Raw genomic sequence first — 21,375 nt, forward strand, 5'->3', positions numbered from 1 at the left:
CTTTCTCTCTTACACCCCCTTGGACAAGTCTCGTGATCTCTCCACGCTTCAGTCCTCCTCTGAAAAAAGTGGCATATGAGCCCATAGGTTATTAAGGCTGTTATAGCCTCATGGCTGCAGGTTTCCTACCGGGGCTTCTTGGTAGTTCACCACGCGCAGGAGGTCCTGCTCTCTGGCAGGTCCGGGGAACCGCTCTAACCCACATAGTAAGGAGCCAGATCGAGGTAAGTCTCTTCTGCAAAAGCCACTGTAGAGCAGCCCCTTTCTCTTGCGCTCTGGTGCTATTCGGAGAAGCGTTATTGAGTGTGTCGGTGCCTGCGGGTGCGAGCTGTCTGCCAGCCGATGCCCCCGGCAGCGCACGTACTGACCAGCCCCTGCACGCACCCACTCTTCTTTAAAAATTGAACGAGTTTGTCAGGCTCTATTTATGCAACGTGCAATTTGACAGGAATTCTATTGCAATTAGCACCCACTAATCACTGTCTGCAATGTTATTTAGCTAATTGTACCTTGGGCATTAAAAAACAGAGCAAAACCAAGCCCAATATATTCTTTTATCCAAATAGATGAAATAGCAAAATGTGTGTCTTCTCCAGAGAGAGATGACCGGGGAGATGTACAAGTGTGCTGTCCTCCTCTTCTGAGTCATGCAGAAACACCGCCTTCTGGGGGCCTTCTGTACCTTTTCTAGAGGTCTCATAACCTGAACTTGTGGGGTGGTTTGTGGGTGAAGATGAGTGTCACTTTGTAAGAAGCAGAAGAGTGGAGTTTGCAGAAGGGCTGGTGCAAGAAATCCCCATGATTAGACAGTTGCGGGGGCAAACATGAAAGTAGGAACCAGAGGTAAATATTGTCCTGAAGGATGGGCCAAGCCAAGGAAGGATTCAGCAGTTCTGCTCAGATGAGGCTTTGCATCTTTTTTCTCCGAACACTGACTTTTTTACACTTCAAATGAAATGGCTTGCCATCGTCCAGAGTTGTTGTAACAGCTTTTCCTCCATGGATGCAGAATAATCTAGCTCTCTTTGATTTCCGTTATGCTTTCCACTGGATCTGAGATGTAATTAATTAATTGATTTTTGCTGCCAGTACCCTAATTAACACTAAATAAAAATTCACGCCAGGGTTAATAGCTTTAAAGGTTGGAGGCAAGAGCTTCTGCTGTTCAGATCCGTTGTCCGTTCTGCAGTACATTTGGGTTATATTCCCTGTCATGCTTTTAATTCCTAATCAATTGAAAGTTAATTTCATTCTTAACCAAAAGGGAGCCAGAAACTGGTTACTGTTATACAACTGTTTTTGTTTCATGGCCTTTGCTTTACTTTGCTATGTTCACAGCAAAGTTATAACATGATTGGGGCAAACCAATATAGCATGGCAAGGACACAAACCTGTTGTAACAAGCTCTCCCAAGACAGTGAGAGTTACACTGCGGACGGGCCCGAGACCTTGCGCTCCCTATGCTTGACTGCTAATGCCCTGCTCTTGGCTCTTTATTATACCTGACAGGTACCGTGTGGAGCTGTTCCTTTGTACAATGCTTGGAGGATGTGGAGTGCTAAGCAGTATTATGTGTAGCCTAGTGGAAGTTTACTAACGAAAGGTCAGGTCGTTTTTATCCATTATCTCTTACTAGACAATAAAATTGCAACAGACTAGACAGAATTATTGAAAATATTGCTTTATGTGTTGGTAAAATGAATTATCTGAACAGTCGCGCTCCCTCATGAGAGCATGAACGTTAAAATGCCTCAGAGACCTCATCTGAGGCTCGCTAGAGACAGCCAGCCTGCATAGTGCTAATTAGGGCTCCTGGCTTTTGGTAGGCCATTAAGCCCTTGAAAATGCCCCCATGAAATTGATCTGAGAAACTTCAAAACATTCTCTAGTTGTCTTAAAATAAAAAGGAGGAAAAAAAGAAAGAACAATTCTTTCTGACTGCTGCTTTCACTTTTGTGTCCTTGTGACTTCAAGGCTCAACGTTTTCCCTTCCCTGGCTGTAATGTGGGAGAATCACTGAAGGCTCTTTCTAAAATATCTCAAGAAGATATTTGGAACTAACATCGTAAAGAGTGGAATACGGCTAAATTTGATAAAATGAGATTTGATAAAGTCCTCAGCAGAGTGGCTATGTGACATTCTCTGCATCCTTTTCAATCTGTGATGTATTTAGTTTGTAAGATGGAAAGTGGCGGAATCAAACTAGTTCAGATATTGGCGAGTACCTCCAAGGCAAATATCCTTAACTCTAATCGAAGTTCATTGTGGTTTAGGCAAAGACATGGAAATTCAAGTCTAAAGGGATTTTGCATTTTCCTAGTTGTTGTTAGCAGAAGTATTCCTGCTGAAATGTAGGCGCTTTAATTGTCATAGATTCTCTTCTGCTTTCCGCTGTCTGCCTTGTATTCTCATTTACACTTATGCAACAACAGTGTTAGCAACCCTGTTGCTGGTGTGATACATCCTCAGAGTTCTCGAGTTGCCTGAACTCAGATCTTTAACACGTTGCCGAGCAATGGGGGAGTTGAGTTAGACTCTCCAGTCCTGTCTCTTCTTGTTTTCTGCGTCTAGGCATTTGCAGCACTCAGCAGTTTGGAGAGAGAGAGGGGAAAAAAATTAATTTCAGATAAATGAATAAAATACATTCTTGCCCCCCCCATAGGTTTTTAAAAAACTCTTGGGCTTTTTTAAGCTGCAGGGTGCTGCAAACTGCAAGGTGTTTGGTTTCTGCCTCTGTATCCATCAAGAATGTAGCATACTCTGTCTCAGGTGGGATCTTTATAGCTAATCCCCAAATGATCGACTCCGATTTTTTTTTCTTTTTTTTTTTTTAACCAACTTTATTCTTTGCTCCAATTGGATTGTCAGTTCCATGCTCTTACTTTAACGTTCTGCTACTCGTTTGCTTCCTGGGCAAGTATTGTGCTCAGGATGCTGCCAGACCTTAGCCTTGACCATACTAATACATAATGCAGATGATAAAAGCCAGTGTAACAGAAAAGAGGTCCCAGGGAGAATACAAACCATGACAAAATAAGAAGGAAGCAGATGGTTAGGTATTAAACTGCAGTAATAAAATAACATCTGGCAGAATATCACACACATGCACTGGTGCCCATCTGAAGAGTGCACTGATTTAAGTAATATGCTTCTCATTTTGGTGCAATTAACACCAAAATTTGCATAGCAAACAGTGGCAGAGCATACAGAAGCTTCTTTTGAAAAATGCAGTCCAAATATAAGTCTTTTCTAGAAGGAGATTGGCTATAGCTGACACTGATGGCTTTCTATACTGTGGTGTAGAGCAATTAATGAGTCATACCTTCCTGCTGGCCAGAGAACCCATTATTCTATTTACATGCAGTCTGGCAGATGTACTTGTTTGCAGGGCTGGAAATTAAAAGATAAAAAGGGAATAGAATTTGACCAAGTGGAACATCACTCCACCCCATGCCATAGAGAAGAGGATGCTGTGCAGTTCAGGTAGAGCTATAAAACCACATGCAGGCAAATCTGTCTGCCTCAGATCCTCTCTCAAATTTACCCTTACGTGAGGTGAAGAAAGAGAAACCTTGGGGCTGGGTTTTTCAAAGGAAGCTGGAGGGAAGATGGAACCCCAGCCTGGTTTAACAAGCCGCACAGTAGCACCAAATATTCTGCACTCAGTTAGGTCATGTTTTTCATGAGCCCTAACCTGCCCACAAACCAAGCCCCAGGCCTGATGAGGCTGTTTAAACGCGGTTTAATTCATATCGCTCAGCGTGTGAAGTGCATACAAAGGGTTGCACTGGGAAAGACGCTGGTGAGAAGGCAGGGGAGCCACAGCGCGGCCGGGTTGGACCCGCTACAGTGCGTGGCAATGGGGCCTTGTCTGAGCAGCGCCTTCCCCGCACGTGGACTGGCGACAGAGGCTGCTCCCGCTACAAGCCTGGATATCTCTGCTCAATGGCAGAGCTCACCCGCCCCATCCCACTCAGCTTTGACAGCACCTGGATGACCAGATGCACGTGAATATTGCATGGGGTAGCATGAGACAGTGCAATGGCAGGGCTCTCACAGATGGGGGGCCTCCTCAAGCTGTGGACACCTACTCAGCAGTGCCACCTTTGGGGAAGAGCCTAAAGCTGCCTTTTAACTGCATACTTTGTTGTAGAGGAATATTTGCGGCTTGTGGCGGGGTGAGGAGCTGGAGAGCTCCTGGGTCTCCTACATGCTGTGCCTGGGGCGCTTTGGGATTTTGCTCTCTCTACAGCGAGGATGTCACACATTAACCTCCCTACGTGGTTTCGGTAGAAGCGCGTGTTGCACCTCTTGTGGAAGCAAGTACCTGATAAAGTAGATAATGATTCAGTCATCAAAAGCCCATAAAAATAATAGCAGGTGGCAGATATAAGATTACCAACGTGATGTCCTTTGTGAAACAAAAGATGCCCCCATGCTCTGCTGCAACGGCAGAGCCGTATTTCCAGCTGCCGAGGGCTAGACTGCTCTGGAGACTGGCATTTCTGCTTCAAGATAACTGTCGTTTCCATTTGGAGATTGCACTTCCAGTCTCACTTGGAATAAGAGCAATTTTGTTTTGAAACTCCCTGGGAAATGGAGTTAAAAAAAAAAAAAAAGAAAGCAAGCCTGGAAAGGGCTGTTGTCTCCACATACCTGCTTATCCCTAGGAATGCAGGAGAGAGGCAAATCGGAAACATCTGTCCTGAGCTCTGCTTTTGCAAGAGAGGACTCTGTGCGGTGGCGGAGAGGAAGAGCACAAGCACCAGCAGGATGGGGAAGAGCTCTGTCAACAAAGCAGAAATATGCTGCCCGCCTGGGTTGGGACCTGGCTGGTGGAAAGCCAGGCTATTTTGTGACCGCTGAGTTTTCTTAGTGTAATTGGTCTTTGTGGTGGGGTCCTAAAGTAATGCAGATGGGAAATATTTTGCTTGCCTTTTGCAGAGTGGTTAGGCAGGAAGAGCAGCATGTAGTCAGTATTCAAGGAAAGGGAAAGTGTATTTCTTTCTGTTATGCTCAGAAAGAAATACAGTGTTCAGTGAAAGGCCTGATCTTGCTTCCTTTGAAAATGATGACAATAGTCCCATTGATTTCTTTGGAAGAAAGGAGTGGGAACATGACTAAAGTTCTTCTTCTCTTTCAACACACCTTTATTCCATTTCCTTATGCTTTTTGTAGAGGGGTTATCTGCTGGAAGTCTACGCAGCACCATGTGCGGAGAGATCCAGATTTTGACATGAGCCCTTGAATGCCATAGTGTTTCAAATGAACACACAGTGATTTACTTCCATCAAGCATAGATTTTAGGTCATGTGGTATCTACTTTCCTATGACAATCTTTACAGGTGGGAATAATAAGGATGCTTTTCTGGTATGCGTTTTACTTAGATGAGTAGCAGATCTAGGACACTAAAGATCCGGAGGTGTCTAAAAGCTAGAAGGATATTTATGGATGGAAAGAGCCCTATTATTTGTATTTACAAAAATTTGCACCAGTGCCACATCTCTAACAAATAATAACAGGCAGAATTTTGCAATACTAGGGACTGTGATACAAACAACAATCTTTTTGCAGTAGTTAATTGTCTTGAACTTCAATTTCAAAAGGTAGCAGCCTTAATTTGGTTTGTTCTTTGCTTGAGATCCACTGGGATTATGAACATCAGTCTCCAATAAATCAGGAAAGCAACATGCATTCTGGCCTGAGTCTAAGGCACACTGAGAATCTCTCTGTTCTCCTCAGTGGGCTTTGGATGGAGCCTTTGACTCTGAAATGGATAGTATTAGAATAGCCATCGTTCTTGTTTCTAAGGATCAAGTCTGACCTGCAATTAAGGCAGTACAGCTGCCAAAGCCTCATAACCAATGCCTGTTCTGCAACCGGCTTCTCCTGCCCCCAGACCACCTCCTCCCCCTGCCACACTGCAGTACTGTAAGGGGTTTGACAACTTTGACCTCTGTGAACTAACATTCATGGTTCAGGGTATTGTGGTCCAGCATATCCCCAAACACACATGGCTGCACAATCGCAGCCATCAAGAGCAAGCCGAGATCCTTCCTGGAATAACTCCATCCTAATCTGTATAAGTGTATCCCTGACCCAGTGAGCCCAGGAATCAATGAGCTCTTCTGGCTGCAAAATTGCACACCGAATGTATAACCTTTGCTTTTGCTGGATTTCTGATAGGTTTAATCACTCCATCTCCATGCAAAATGTGGCTCTGATTGTGGCTGAGGGGAGGACAATGGGTTGAATGTGGAAACATTTAAAGAAAAAAATTCCAGCTAGTTGTACTTTGGTTTTGCGTTTCCCTAGGTTAGTTTCTGAAGATGGTTTAATTTCCTATGTGCTGCTTGTATTTTGCTTATATTTCTTCTCCTTAACCTCCCTCAGTGATATCCTAGTTCTTGCCTTCTCAACAGTACTAGTAATAATAGCTGCAATATATTTAATCGCTACCCACCGCCAGCCTCTCTCAGCCTTCTCAACAGATTCCCTAAGGTACTGGATGCATACTGCATTTCCCAGCTAGAAATCAGACCTTGCTAGGATCTTCTCTCTTGAAAAAACTCCTTCCTGGCAGCCTCCTGGGTCTGTGTGAATTTGTGGTGTGTGCAGAGACACCAAGAAACGTGGTTTCCTTCCTCTTTGTGGGTGTGAAGCAGAAGGCTTGAAGCTAAATCGGCTGCTGCAAACAAACAAAACAGCCATTACTGCCCCAGAGTAGCACCAAAATTGCCCATGCTCTCTGTGAAGACACCAATTGAGTATTTTGCCCTGTCCCCAACCATCCATGCCAGTGAGATGCTGATGCACAGAAATGGAGCTGTGTGATACAAGGGAGAGTTTGACATGAGAAACTGGAACACACAGAAACCAAAGTAGTGAGAATCTGTATGAAGGAAATCTCCTGTTAAGTCTTCTTACGGTGAATTCAACCCAACTAATCCAGGCTGACTAGAAACACCACTTCTCTTCTTGTGGCTAACCTGACCTTTAAAAGGCCTCAGTCTGACCAATGTCCCAAGCTGCATATGGACATGAGGGCCATGTGGCACTTGACTGCTGCGTACAATATGGTATGTGGGAGAAGGAAGCAGGAGTAAATACATGCATCCAAAGCAGGAGAAAAGAGTGGTGGATTAGAAAGGTTGTCTTGACCTCGGGTCAGGAATAAGGAAACAACAATCCCAATATATGTAGTGTGAACAATGAATGGCTCTTTCAGAGCTGCCAGAGCTTGGCTGTGCTGTTTGCTCACAGATTGCTTTATCACAGCCTCTGGGCTGCAGAGCTGAGTGGCAAAATGTATCTGGGCCAAAAGGGATGAAGGTGAACTCTTAAGTCTTGCCTCCAGTGCCTGAAAGGACACGTTGGGTGGCAAGGATCAGTAGCATAGAGTCAAACCAGTATGTGTACCAGGGTTGATGTTGGACTGACCTTTCCTTTCCAGAGGTATCAGACAGCAACAGTAACTCCCAGCTGACCCCAGGGTCCTTTCCTCCTGTCTCCTGCCCTCTGCAACTGCAGTCATTCTCCTCTTCCACCAGCATCTCCACCTGAGACCCCTGAACAGCCTGTGCCTGCCTTGCCCGGGGAAAGGGAGCATCACCCATTTCAGTGTTTCGATGACCAGACTGGGCAGCTGCCAGAAGGAGCCGTCCTCTCCCTTTGCCTCCATCGCACCACATGCCAGCGCTCTCCGAGCTGCGGGTCAGGCTGGCCGGTGCAGGGAGAGGCGACAGGTGCAGGCCGTTGCGAGGGTGAAGCGCCAGCCCAGCACCAACAGTATCATCTGGAGGAAGGCTCACGCCTCTCCAATGTCAGAAGTCCTCCAAAGGCTTCCCGGAGCTCCCGTCTGCCCAGAGAAGGCAGGCATGGATATGTTAGCATCGCTCTGCTAAATGCCATGGGCTGTGCTGCCAGATGCCTTGGGACTGCACAGAAGTGAGTCCTCTGGCAAGAGGACACTGTAGTTTTGAATATTGTTCTGCAATTTGGCTGCTCTCATTCATGCTGAGCTAGCTGAGAGTGAGTAATTCATTTGTTGATGACCTAAGTTAAGTATTGTGAGAACATTCCCTAAATGGCACGATTTAACCTTGTATTATAACTTCTTTAGGAAGAAGTAACTCATTTCATTATTCATTTATTTGCCTTCATATGCAAACAAAGAAAGATTTAAAGCAATTTGCTTATATTAATTTCTGCGCCTTCTAGCATCCTGAAAGATAGGCTTGTTTTAGAGGGTAGAAAGTCAGCTGATGACTCGGTGAGGGTTTAACAAAAAAAAGAAAAAATCCGTGGCAGAGTTGGGAAATGAACCCAGGAATGTTGACTTTGAACTACATGAAACCAGTTGCACTACAGTAGCATGCTCAGTACTTTTGCTTGGTTTTCAGCCACAGCTTTAAAGTTCAGCCAACAAAGTTAAGAAGTCAGGAGGGGGGTAATTTTTATTCTTCTGATGAGGAGACTGAGAAATCTAAAAGCCTAGTGCTCACAATAACTTATTATTGCTCTTTATTTGATGGAGTGACTCATATAGCACATAGCTTCAGGAGCAGGTTTGGGGAAAATACAGCTGAAAACACAGCCGGCTGTAAAAAGCTAGCCATTTCCTACACAGTATCTACTTCAAAAGAATAAAATAGATGTCTTCTTTTTTCTATCCAAAAAGTCACTGCAGAAGCAGCTTTCTTTTGTTATCTCCCTATAAACGTGTCTCTGTAATAGTGGAATTTACTGCTGGGGGTGTGCGTTTCTCACCACTGCTTCCCTTTACAAAGGGGCTAATCTATCTTTTTCTGGGAGAAGGCAAATGATGTCATGTTTCCTGTGTTTCAGCCTACTTTCCAGCTGCTGCAAAAAGGCAGGACTATAGGTAAACATTTGGCTCTGCGAGAGCAGAGTGGGAGCTGGCCGGCTTTGGCTGGGCAGGGGCTGTGCGAGGCGGGCGCTCGGGAGACGGTGGTGAACAGACTGATGCACCGTGCTTGTACCTGAGGCAGGAGTGCAAACCCGAGTTAACTTGTTTTCCCACTAGGCAGTCTTCCCTTAGCCGCCAGGAGACCGGCCCAAGGGCAGAAGGATGAAACAGGCCTGGTGCTGGGGGCTGCAGAAGCCCTTCCCGCGGTGTGTGCAGCAGGCCATCGGCAGCGCCGGCTGAGGCAGGGCTGGAGGAGCAGGGAGTTCGGCAAGTCGGGACGATCCACCTTGGCAGAGCCAACTGTGGAAAGTTTGTGGAGTACTGCCTGAACTAGTTTTACTTCCAGTGAGAGAGTCCTTGACATTCATTAAGGCTAAATTCATTCTCACATTTTAATCAATGTAATGGAAAAACAAAACAGGAATGCATAAGCAAGTCTGACTTCTTCTTCTTCTTCTTTTTTTTTTTTTCATTTTATTATCAGTCTATAACAAGCCCAGGATAACAACCCGGCTGCATGCCGGATTCGCCCAAGCAATTATCACAAATGCAAATTGAATAATTATGCATGTGAAGACCAGTCTGGTACCTGCCACATACAATGACTCAGTTTGTGTGCAGGTGCATGTATTTGCATTCTGGGTACTCCACCATAAGCTCATCTTAAAAAACGGGTCCAACATGCCTTTGACCAGCAACTGGAAAATTTGGCTCTTGCCACCATGTCCTTGCCTCCTCTCCCCAAAGCCACTGCTGCCAGCCTTTTGCCAGGCCGTGGCAGCCTGTTCTCACCAGGGATCTGCAGGGTTCATTGCACCACGTGGGGCTGCAGAGGGGAGGCTTTGCATCCTTAACCTCCAAGCCACTGGTTACCCTCAGCGCTGTGCATGGGATGGCGGCAGATCCAGAGCGCCCAGGGCCCAGGCCTGAGCTGCGGGTGCCTTGGCACTGATGGGGAGATGCCAGGCTGTACACAAGAGCCGGCTGCCGTCCCAGGTGGTCTCCAGTGTGATCTTCCCTCCCGCCCCCCGCAAGCTCTCCTGCTCCCTTTCCTTCTCATGCCTGGAGGAAGCTCTCCAGACAGCCTGCTGCGCATGTATCCCCAAGAGAGGGGAGCTGGAAAGGAAAAGTGTGTGTAAATGAGGGAGGGAAGCCTATTCCCCCATTGCAGGGCGATGCAGGCGCTGTGATTTTTCTCACTAGCTGCTGCTGCACCCTGCTTTCGGCAGACCAAATTTCAGCAGAGGCAGTGTTTGAATCAGGGGTGAAATCCGATGCCGCACTTTTCTCCGTTATGTTCCTCTTCATAGTATTTTTTATTTACTGAATTAAGTCCCGCAATAAGCATAATCTCTTTCCTCATGATAACTACTTGCAGCCCCATGGCTCCGTTGGCTGGTGCTTTGTTTCTCTAATTCTGTCCTTTATTCATGTACCAGTAGAGTATGACTTTTTAAAATATATTATACTCTGAGTGCAATACAAGAAAATAAAAATGAGTAACAGCTTGTTTCACAGCACTGGATGGAGCAAAAATTTTGATGAATGGACAGACAAGTTGCATGACAAAGAGCATGAATAATTTGTAATGAATAATATTTGAGTGTTACCTTTTTTTCCACCCATAAATTGCTTGCAAATTTTTTTCTCCCTGAGCTGTTAGTCACAAGAGCACATACAGAGTAGTTTGTTAGAAGCATTTGTTTTCTGGTACTCTGAGATGTGCTGAGCTGTGGTTAGACAAGCTGGCCATTCTGATTGATGGGGAAACTCGTACTAGCAAGTTTCTTTGGTTGACACCTCCAGGCTCCTGGGGCTTTGCATATATTTCATTCAGAAGCAATGGCAGATTCTGAAAAATTGGTTGGTCTGCTACTGCTCATAATTTATAAATTATTGCTTCTATGAGTCTCAACCAACATTGGAGCTTTACAGAGACCCAGGTTAAAAACGAAGTATTTTATGAAAAAGACATGTAGATCTTTATGCTGCTAGAGAATCACGGTTCACTATTTCTCCCCCGTTTCTCTGGAATTTTGCCATTTAAGACTGACATGCCGATCTTGTGGGAAGGCTGAGTCCTACAATTTTGCTGCAGGCATAAAGATATTAGGTGGCCTGAATCAGAGGCTTGTGGTGAGTTTTTAATTTCACAGAATCACAGAATGGTTGAGGTTGGAAGGGACCTCTGGAGATCATCTAGTCCAACACCCCTACTCAAAAGGGGTCGTCTAGAGCACGTTGCCCAGGATTATATCCAGATAGCTTTTGAATATCTCCAGCGAAGGAGACTCCACAACCTCTCTGGGGAACCTGTTCCAGTGCTCAGTCACCCTCATGGTAAAGAAGTTTTGCCTCACATTCAGATGGACCTTGCTGTGTTTCAGTTTGTGCCCGTTGCCTTGCATCCTATCGCTGGGCACCACTGAGAAGAGTCTAGCCCCATCCTCTTGACACCTTCTCTTCAGATATCAATACGCATACACAAGATCCCCCCTCAGTCTTCTCCGGGCTGAACAATCACAGCCTCTCAGCTTTTCCTTATATGAGAGATGCTCCAGTCCCTTAATCATCTTAGAAACCCTTTACTGGACTTGCTCCAGTAGCTCCATGTCTCTCTTGTATTGGGGAGCCAAGAACTGGACACAGTACTACCAAGGCTGAGTAGAGAGGGAGGATTACCTTCCTCGACATACTGGCAATGCTCTTCGTAATGCAGCACAGGATACCATTTGCCTTCATGGCTACAAGGGCACATTGCTGGCTCATGGTCAACTTGCCCACCAGGACAGGTCAGGTGGACAGCAGGTCAGCGCCTAGTCTGTGTTGAAAGATGGAGTTATTGCTCCCTAGGTGCAGGACCCTTCTCTTGCCTTTGTTGAACTTCATGAGGTTCCTCTCTGCCCATCTCTGCAGCCTGTTGAGGTCCCTCTGAATGGCAGTTCAGCCCTCTGGTGTATCAGCCACTCCTCCCAGTTTTCTTATATCAGCAAACTTGCTGAGGGTGCACTCTCTTCTTCCAGGTCACTGATGAATAAGTTGAACAGTACTGGACCCAGGATTGACTCCTGGGGGACACCCCTAACTATAGGCCTCCAACTTGACTTTGCGCAACTGATCACAAACAGCAGGCAAACTAGCAAACGCTTCAGAGCTTCATGAGGCTGCTGACACCAGCTGGTTTGGCATTGACATATCCTATACCAGTTAAAAGGACGGATGTTCTTATGCTGGCATGACCTATCCTAGAGATACCTCGTGCAGAAGAAATTTAAGGGGAGAGGTTCATGAAACCAATGAGATCAAATTACAGCAAGTCTAGAAAACGTGCATGAAGGCATGGAGGAAGGCTGCATGGATAGGCCCTTCGTTTTGATCCGTGCACTGCCTCTTTCTTAGGGGAGGTAGGAAATGCTGTTTGGACAGAAAATGCTGGCAGACAGTTGAACACGTCTTCCCATGCTCACCCCAGCACAAGATGGGTCACATGTTGCTGCTGTGACAACCATCAAGGCGGAAGATAGGGATGAGAGCGGCGGAGGCAAAGGGAGCAGAGGCAGAGCTGCCAGCCCAGCACTCAGCAGGATGGGCACCTCCCTGCAGAGGGAGGCTTGAAGCCGCAGTAGTGTTTCATGGTCTTAGAAATTAGGGCTGCAGGCTCTTAAGGGTTGTCTACTGGCCTGGTAACCATTTAGTAATTCTCTGCAGCACTGGTTGAAACCTCGCTGGTGGAGACAGAGGGAGAAATCATGGTGGGAAAGGCCAGTGAAACAATTTGAACTGCTGGGTTTACCTTGGTTGAGAAATCATTTCCAGGGGGACATATCCCAAATGGCAATTTCCATCTGGGTCATGTCTCCTTTTCCCCCAGGACTAGACTAGGGAGACCTAAGCTCCCTTTCTGCTGGTCTCAGGTGTGCACAGCTCACTGTCCTCCCACAACCTGACGTAGATTTAGATGTCATGAGAGTAAAGGAGGCAGAGAGACCCCAGGTGCTAACTTCTGGCCTAGTTTGCTTGTCAAGGAGCTTAGCATAGCTATGGAGCTGGGCTGGAGATGTACTGCTGATAATGCTGGCTGAGATTCATGTGCTTCATCAGCTGGGAATTTAAGAAATATAAACACCACTGCCGTGAAACTCCCTGGAGCCTTTTGGTAGGTTGTAATGCTGGAAGCAGGGTGGGGAACCGGGCTGACAATTAACTTCTTGGAATTTGATCATCCATAAACCACTGTTGCATTGAGGAGGGTGGTCATTGTTGCAGGCTGTGAATTGGGGATGCCAGCTCAGGGTAAGGCTATGCCACACTTTTGTCACTATTTATCTTGCTTATATTAGTATATTATTTTAGCACACTTCGTATCCAATTTGCTTCTACTTGCCTACTTTTTCTGACTTGTACATGTGCAATAGCCAGCTGTTTGCTTTCATTCTTTCACTCTCCCTGCCTTTCATTGGCTTTAGTGGAGGACATGCAAAATTTAGTTGAGTCCATGGCAGAATTAAAAAAAAAATCCCCCAGACCTAACCTCTATCCCTTCCACCTGCTGGCCTTTAGTCCTGCCTGGTTCATGTGAAAGACAGGCATGCCTAGGGTGAATTTACAGCTGCGAGGGGCTGTGGGAGGTGAGAGAGGCATGGAGAGGCATTTCCTATGTAGCATCTCCTATTATAAATGCTCCTGACTTCCCTCTGCAGTGAAGTGAAAAGGGACACAAGGGAGAAGGGAGGAGTAACCTGCAATTTCAGTGCATAGGAGGACAAGGTGGCGTAGGGGCAGACATGCAAGTTGGGCAGCTCTCTCCCTAAAAAGAGGCTGCCATTTGCCTTGCACCCCTGGTCCATGCAGAGAGCTTGGCACTGATGGCAGGATGGAGGTGAGCCCCAGAAGGGTGAATATTTATTTGCATGTGGGCTGCTTCGGTTCTTGCTTTTTTCCCCTTGGAAGGCCAAGAGTAATTAAAAACATCTTACTGCTGTGCAAAGTTGGTTTGTAACCCTGCCCTGCCTTTACCTGGTTTTCCTGGGTGAGCTGAAGCCCAAAGCAGATGGGAGATGTGTCGGTGGTCACCATGTACAGGCTGCTGGAGTTGTGACCAGCTTCTCCTGGCTACCTACGCTGGGCACCGTGCTGTCTCTGAGTAATCTTTCCTCTGCCTTTTTGATTTCTCTCTCTTTTTTTTTTTTTCCTTTGTCCATTGACCTATTCTAATCTGCTGAGATACATTCTCTTTTTCTTCTTTTGCTTGAACTCAAAGCTGTATGAAAGAATAACCTCTCTCTCTCATACCCATAATTGCATTTTAAACTTTAATCGCTTCCATACCATTTCCTAAGAGGTACTCTGCTCAGCTGAAGGTCTGTACATTGCTCTCAGGTTTAAGGAGCAGCTAGAACATGATTGAAAAGTACTATCTCTGCATCAGATCTTCTTCTGCATGATAGATACTTCAAATTGAAGTTATGCTGCTTTCTAAAAAGAACATATGTGAGGTTGAGGTTTACCTCATATAGCATTTATTGGCATTGTGCAACTGTAAAGAAATCTGTTTTGCTTATGAAAAAAATAGAGTATAATGTAGCTAATACTAATCAAAAGATATATTAATAATGAGCAGTGATTTCTTAAGAGATGCTGATAAAATAGGCTTAAGGGAGAGAAAGTGAAACACACCCACAAAGCCCGCTTTTGCTCTGTCACAATCCCTCTTCTGAAGTGCAGAGGAATGTTTGATTTCTGGGTGTGTGTGTCTTCAGGGTTGGCAACAGAAACCAAAGCAATCAAGATTAGAACAACTTTGCTTATTCTAACTGAATATATTTTTTTGGAATGTTACAGATTTAATGACTTATTTCCTCTTGGCACATCTTTGAATAACTATGGCCTCTCTTGCAGTGAAGGGAAGCAGCTTGAAAATAATCTGGGAAAAGTGATTTGTTAACATGGATCCCAGAACTGAGAGGTTAAAACCCTAATTACTTCCTGGTTGTGAGATATGTGAATTATTAGCTCCTGGGTGGATAGCTCTGTTACGAACTTTGATGCTATGAACTTTGATGTGACAGTAGCTGTTCAAAGGAGGGAAAAAGTATATATGAAGACCTGAGAAGTCTATAGCATCAGAATAAGGGATTGTTAGCTTATAGAGTCTGTCATTTTCCCTCTTGCTGGTGGAGAAGTCTCTTCCCTGAGGCAATTAACTAGATCTAGGACGGGGAAAAGCTGAGGTTTCTTCTTTGGATCTCTTGCTGGAATAACCTAAATTGCAAGGCTTAGAAAGAGATTTGAAGTGCAATGGATAGGCCTTGAATACTGTGTTTGAACCATCCTTGGGGGAAAAAAGAGCAAGAAAACACCCCACTGAAAAATAACTACTTCCTGCATAAAGCCATTGCCATTTTCCATAAATTGTCTTTATTCATGCTAACAGTGCTGTTGAAAGCTCATCCATAACTGGAAAACTCCCTATTGGATGATCCTTCACGTACTGAAGTTTCCTGGTTTCACGACGTCAGCTCCAGCTCCTGAGTTCTTGGCCCATCTCAGGTGGTGTCAGGAAGGTCTGGCCAGGCAGTTCCCTGTGGACTAGCCCCACCACTCCAGCCGATTTAGACCTGCTCCATTGGGAACAAAGCCTGCTGTGGTCTTGGTGGGGCTGGTGGGAGGGTTTCTGCTGAAGGAGGGGGCTAGTGAGGCTCAGTGGGTGGGGATGTCTGAGGAGCTGACTTCCATCTGAAGCATTGCAGTGATCACAGTCTCTCAGCAGCTTCCCCTGTTTTCCAGCCAGGCTGGGAGGAGTATGAAGGGTTTTACACATGGCTGTTGAGCAGAAGATGAGAGCTGATGTTGGAATCCAACTTGTGATGGATAAAATCCTGGAGAGGTGGGCTGGTCCCCACAAAACCCTCCAGACCACCTCTAAGCAGCAGCTGGCTTCATTTACAGCCCCAGCTAAGATGAATGGCATTCCATCTTTAACCAGCAGCCCACCACTACTTCTCCTTTTACAGCTGTTGTCTAACACCTCAAGTGGTTTAGTGTCTTGCATTTGCCTTTTGATACAACTCCAGCAGCGAGGGTGCGTTGGAGCGGGGAAAGGAGGATAGTCTCTTGGTGGCCGAAGCCACACATTCTGGTGTGAAAGCGCAGTTGAGGGTTAGCAGCAGTGAACGATTTTTCTGTGACCTCTGTTTCCTCCACTGTGTGAGTTTGGATTATATACTAATGAACACAAAATTCATTCCCACCTACCAGGGAGAATGCTGTGGTAGCACCGAGCATACATCTACAGCACAATATTGCAGCATAAAAGGAGCTGGTTGTACAAGATTCAAAGATAGGATAACCTTTACTCTAGCTGTCAAAACTCTAGCTGGGCTGCAGAGCACACTAGCTATCTCTCTTTAGGATTTAAATGAGGTGAGACCTCTCCAGTGTGCCATAGACTGGCTCAGCCCTGCTGATGGGACAGAGGTTGAAGAAATACTTGCAAATCTTCCCCTTTGGGATGCTCATGTTTAGCCCAGCTGTGTTTTTTTCTTCTATTTTTAAGTAAGAACAGGCATTAAGAGGAAAGCATCCAGCCTGAATGAACCATCCTAGGATGGCCCATGTCAGTCAGTCTCTCTTGGCTAAGTTCTTCTCAAAGCCCTGAACCCTCAGGGCAGTCTCTTCCTATTAGCCAGTCTCTGCCTTTTTTGGCATGCTCTATTATAAGCATTGTGACTGATTTACTGCTGTCATCTCTGTATTAAAGTCCATATTAATCTGTTGGTAGAACAATGAGGTTGGAGAAAAACTTGCAAGGTGATTTAGCCTATCCCCCTATTCTGAGACAGGATTAATTTTATACCCAGACCTCTCCTGATGGACATTTGTCTAACCTACACTAAAGGGGACCCAAAATGGAGAATTCCTTTACCTGTCTGGGGTACCTTCCCTACAACTATCAATACTACAGATACAGACTGAAAAAACCTTCAGAGATAAGCTTTTACCTAACTAGCTCACATTCTGATGACACCCTAAAGTGCAGCACAGACTAATTTATACTCTTCTTTTCCGTCTCTGAAGCTCCAGGATAAGCACTTGATAAGAGGTAGGCCATGGTGTGTATTGGTGGTTTCTCCACATATTACGTTTTAAAGGTCTAATCCAAAATTTCTTCTTCTGCAGATTGAAAGAGAGAAGAGTTGAGTCTTCCCTTGAGAAGAAACTTCCCACACCAGATGTTATGCAATCCAGCTGTCTTTTTTAGTTGCTGCTGGAGGAAATACTATGTCAGTAGAAGGCCTGTATGAAGATAACATGGTCCCATTTCTGTAGTCACATCACTAAAACAAAGCTAAACTCCTTGCTTATTGTTTGCTGCAGAACAAGTATCAGTATATCCATTCTATTTGGAAGCATCCCTGTCTGTATTGATATTTCCCTTTGAAAGGTGGTACTCTGAAAACTATCTTACTACGTATTGCAATGAAGAACTTTTTACATATTTTTAGGAGCTATCTTATTTTTTTTTTCAGTCTGGCAGTCTGGGTGACGTTGTTGTGCTTTCCTCTGTCACTGTGAGTAGAAGGAAGGTAGCTTTATGCCAGTAGTCCTGAGTGAATGTTTAGGAGGCCTAAATTCAGTTTCTATTTCTGTTCTATATTGACTGTGATTTAAAACAAGTCACTTAATTGACTCGTTTCTCACCTGTAATATAATACATTTTTCATCCCCATTGTCTGCTTTCTGTAGATCATGTGTTGGCCCAGGTGAGGACTTTCTTTAATGCAGGTGTCTCAGCAGATTTTTGTAAGCCAGTAGAGTACTTTGGATGCTTAATTTTTGGATTTGGAACTGCTGGTATTTCAGTTTTCTCCAATTCTCTGCTAATCAAGATAAACTTTCATGAGTTTATTTGCCACATTTAAATCCTGGCTTCTGGATGTAACTGATTATGTAAGAATCTTGTCTCCTGGATTTTTGGGGGGGGGGGGGGGTTTGTTTTTTTTTTTTTAAAGGCACATCACCAGGACCAATGCAAAATGACTTTGAAAGCATTCAGAGCCAGAAGGTGATGCCCTGTCGCTAGACTGCTGTAATATATTACTGCTTCAAATATGAAGATGTTTAGGTCAGTCTCATGACTTTTGCCATGCTCAAGTCATCAGGTTTTGTGCTGGGGGTTGGAACCGTACAGAACCAGTGCTAGAACCAGGAGGAACCAGAGGGAATTTACTTTTCCTTTCTGCAAATCAGCTGAAATTTGTGAGTACCCATTCAACACAGCATGGAGGCAAAAAAGCAATCAGCTAATCAGCCAACAAAAGCTAAGGCCCACTAATGATGCAAGTGTAGAAGGAAGCAATGGGGGATGCATGCAGAGCAGTTGTTCAGCGTTCAACACCAAGGGACTCAGGACTTGGACTTCCTTGGAGGTAACAGTATTACTATAAAAAACAATCCCAGCAGTTTTCTTTAGATAGCCTACTGCTCTGGAGTATATTTCTTAATAAGTTTCTCTTTTTTTACCTAATTTGTTTACTTGCTGGCACAATGCATGTATTAGGTGCTAACAAATGGTATCTGGGAAAAGCAATATACATATTTAACAAGAGCATTCTAGTCCCTGCAAAAGTCTCTGCTTTCAGGTTTTCCTCTGGATGCTCTGAAACAGCTGCAAGAGTTAAAGTAAGTTGTATTTATGGACTGTCCTCTATTAAAGGAGCTACATTCATATCTTTCATTCTCAGCCTCTCTCTCCTCCTATTCAATTTACAGTCTAGACTGTTTAAAAATATCTTGTTACTGACTTTTTCTACGGGGAAAGGGCACTTGTGAGACAATGCACTCAACTGGAGATTACACAGATTTGTTGTGTGTTGGTGCTTGATAACAGGAGAGATTCCAGCAAACTCCAATATGTAATAAACTGTGAAGGCATAAATTGCATATGATTAAACCTTTGATGGTGGGCTGTTGGGAATTCCCAGTGCAGTATGCCATGCTGTCTTTTACATCAGACCTAACAATGACAGTGCCAGACTCGTTGGCTCCAAGGGGTTAATTATACATTATGGCTGAAAACAATGCTAGGATGTTTGTTAATACTCAAATCATCACATGGTAACTGTGGGTGACTCCCTTACTGCTGCTGCCAATTTGCAATGCTCACCCAGGGCAAAATAGGAAAAGGCTCGTCATTCCTCACCCCCCCCTCCCCCCCACTTTCTTCACCCCTCTTTAGCTGTTTGTAACATCAATTTACTTGTCAAGGTAGATGACAGGTGAAAAGCCTACCTGATTATTGCAATTGTAAGGTCAAAAGAAATTTAATCCATCTGCTGTGGTAGCAATTCACAGTGAATGCTGTTCCAGAGCAAACACAGATCAGGGAAAGGTGAAGCTGGCAAACTACTGTTTATGGGCAAGACTTTCATAGGCATGATAAAGCAGAGAGTGGTAAAAAGGTGCAGTGGGCAAGAGTGCTGGAGTCTGGGGCCTGTGCTTGCCCTTTGGACTAGCAGTACAGCTGGGGTGAGGAGCATGGAGCCTTGGACCTCAGCATCTGGCTCTCAGTCAAACGCTTGACTGGGAGAGCTTTTATTCCCTCCCTGAGGAGATGGAGTGCCGCACATCCATCATTGGGCTGATGATGTGCCAGCGACAGGTTAATGAAGAGAATTCCCCCAGTTTTCCTTGGAAGCACAGCAGCTGTGGAGCAGCCGCTCAGGGCAGGGGTAGGAGATGGGAGATAGGTCAGCGCCCGGGCAAGATGAAGCGCTGGAGCGAGGCCAGTGCCTGGCGCGGCTGAGCTGTATTTGCTCAAGGAGGCTGGGAGTGGGAGTAATCTCATTTAAACGTTGCTGTAATCTTCTAAGGCTATGCAGCTCTGCTCCCTCCACTGCATGTGTGAGGGTGAGTGGCTGGAGAGGAAGATGGGTGATGTCCTCTGATGCGGTGATGAGGGGCTGGCATCGTTCCCTGCCTTGTGCCACCTGCGCTTCCAGATCCTGGGCACCTGCTGCCAAAGAGAAGGTACAACTGCTGTTATAAAGGTGAGCTGAGAAAATGTGGCTGTCCAAATGCTTAAAAACTGAATGGAGATGTCACCCCACAAGGAAAACATGCAGAGCTTCTCTGAGTTCTCTTTTTCAAAAGAATATATTTAACTTCTATAAAACTGGGATGAGATTCTGCTCTCAACAGTTGTGGTCTTTGTATTTTCATTCCTCTTTTTAAAAAAAAAAAAAAAAAAAAAAAAGAGCTGAAATGACATGAGGACCTAGAAACTCTACTTCCAGCTTCCTTTCCTGCTCTGATTTAAGCCTGTCCTATTGTGCTATCGTAAACGTGAATCGATGCTTGTGGTTATGCTGGTAAACTTGCCTACCTGGGCACACCACGAGTATAGCTAATGTGAGGGTATGAGTTAGCAAGGATCTCTAAACACTGGCTCAAGCAGACTTATCTCTGCGGAGAAATGGGGTGCTTTCCCAAGATGATCAGGAACTGAGCATTTTTGCTGCAGACCTCGCATACTGAGCTCTGCGCCCCTGGGCAGCTGGAGCCTGGAGGGCGCAGGACTTCCCACCCCTGAGGCCTTATGTGTTTGGATAGGGAAGAGTTCAGGGAGCAAATGTGAATGCAGTTTTCAGCAGTGGAGCTAGAAAGGAGAATGGACCCAAATTATGGGGAGTGTATAAAAAAAAATTGATGCCATGATGAATGTAGAAAACAATGATAACTAGTATTGCACTTAAGGGAGAGAAGGAGAAGAAAACCCATATAATGTCATGAGATTTGTTTAGAGATCTCTTGATAAGGGAGAAATCTCACGGTATTTCATGCAAGGCACCAGGGACAGCCAACCTCTGATATTTCATAATAACGCCATTAAACAGAAGCGTTTTCTGCTTCCAAGTGTCACTGGGATGAAAGAGTGAAGCATGAGGCAAACTGAGTGTGACTGGCGTCTGCACGTTGCTCCACTGAAAGTGAACCAAGTGACAGGGTCTGCGAAATCCCACGGCTACTCAGGGAGCTGGTATTAGTGCCTGGGAAGCAGAGCTCTTGTGGCTAATTAAGCTTAAAAATGTTGCTAGTGTGTCTGTGTCCCTGCACAGTGACTAACCCGTGCAGAGTCAGGGCAAAGGCTTTCTTGCAGTCCCCTTCCAGACTGGAGAAATGTTTAATGGTTTAAAGAAAGAAAAAACAAAACAAAAAAAACCCTCATAGTAAATAACACTCTGACCTTATCTGAAATATTCCTATGTGCTGAATCTAGCCAAGGACTCTTGAATAAAACAAACCTGAAGTTTCTAGGCCAAGTGGGTTTTTGAGATATGGCTCTACAATAAATTGTTAGGAATATTTCAAAGACTGAATTGCACCTCATTTTTCAAAGTCCCATATCTCACAAACACCTTGTCTGATCTGCCACAAATTTTTGTCA

The 21,375-nt window shown here is 45.1% G+C and overlaps 1 long non-coding RNA gene across 5 annotated transcripts in view; it reads left to right on the top strand.

The window, feature by feature from the left end:
- LOC138061381 (uncharacterized) overlaps positions 1-21,375 on the top strand; it is a 95,302-nt gene that overhangs the window by 32,203 nt on the left and 41,724 nt on the right. For all 5 annotated transcript variants that reach the window (XR_011135090.1, XR_011135092.1, XR_011135093.1 and 2 more), the window contains exons 2-3: positions 17,109-18,358; positions 19,802-19,978. This is a non-coding gene — a long non-coding RNA (uncharacterized lncRNA). The remainder of the gene's footprint in view (positions 1-17,108; positions 18,359-19,801; positions 19,979-21,375) is intronic.

The sequence above is a fragment of the Struthio camelus genome, chromosome 17 (assembly GCF_040807025.1).
Source record: "Struthio camelus isolate bStrCam1 chromosome 17, bStrCam1.hap1, whole genome shotgun sequence".
Classification (NCBI taxonomy): Eukaryota; Metazoa; Chordata; class Aves; order Struthioniformes; family Struthionidae; genus Struthio; species Struthio camelus.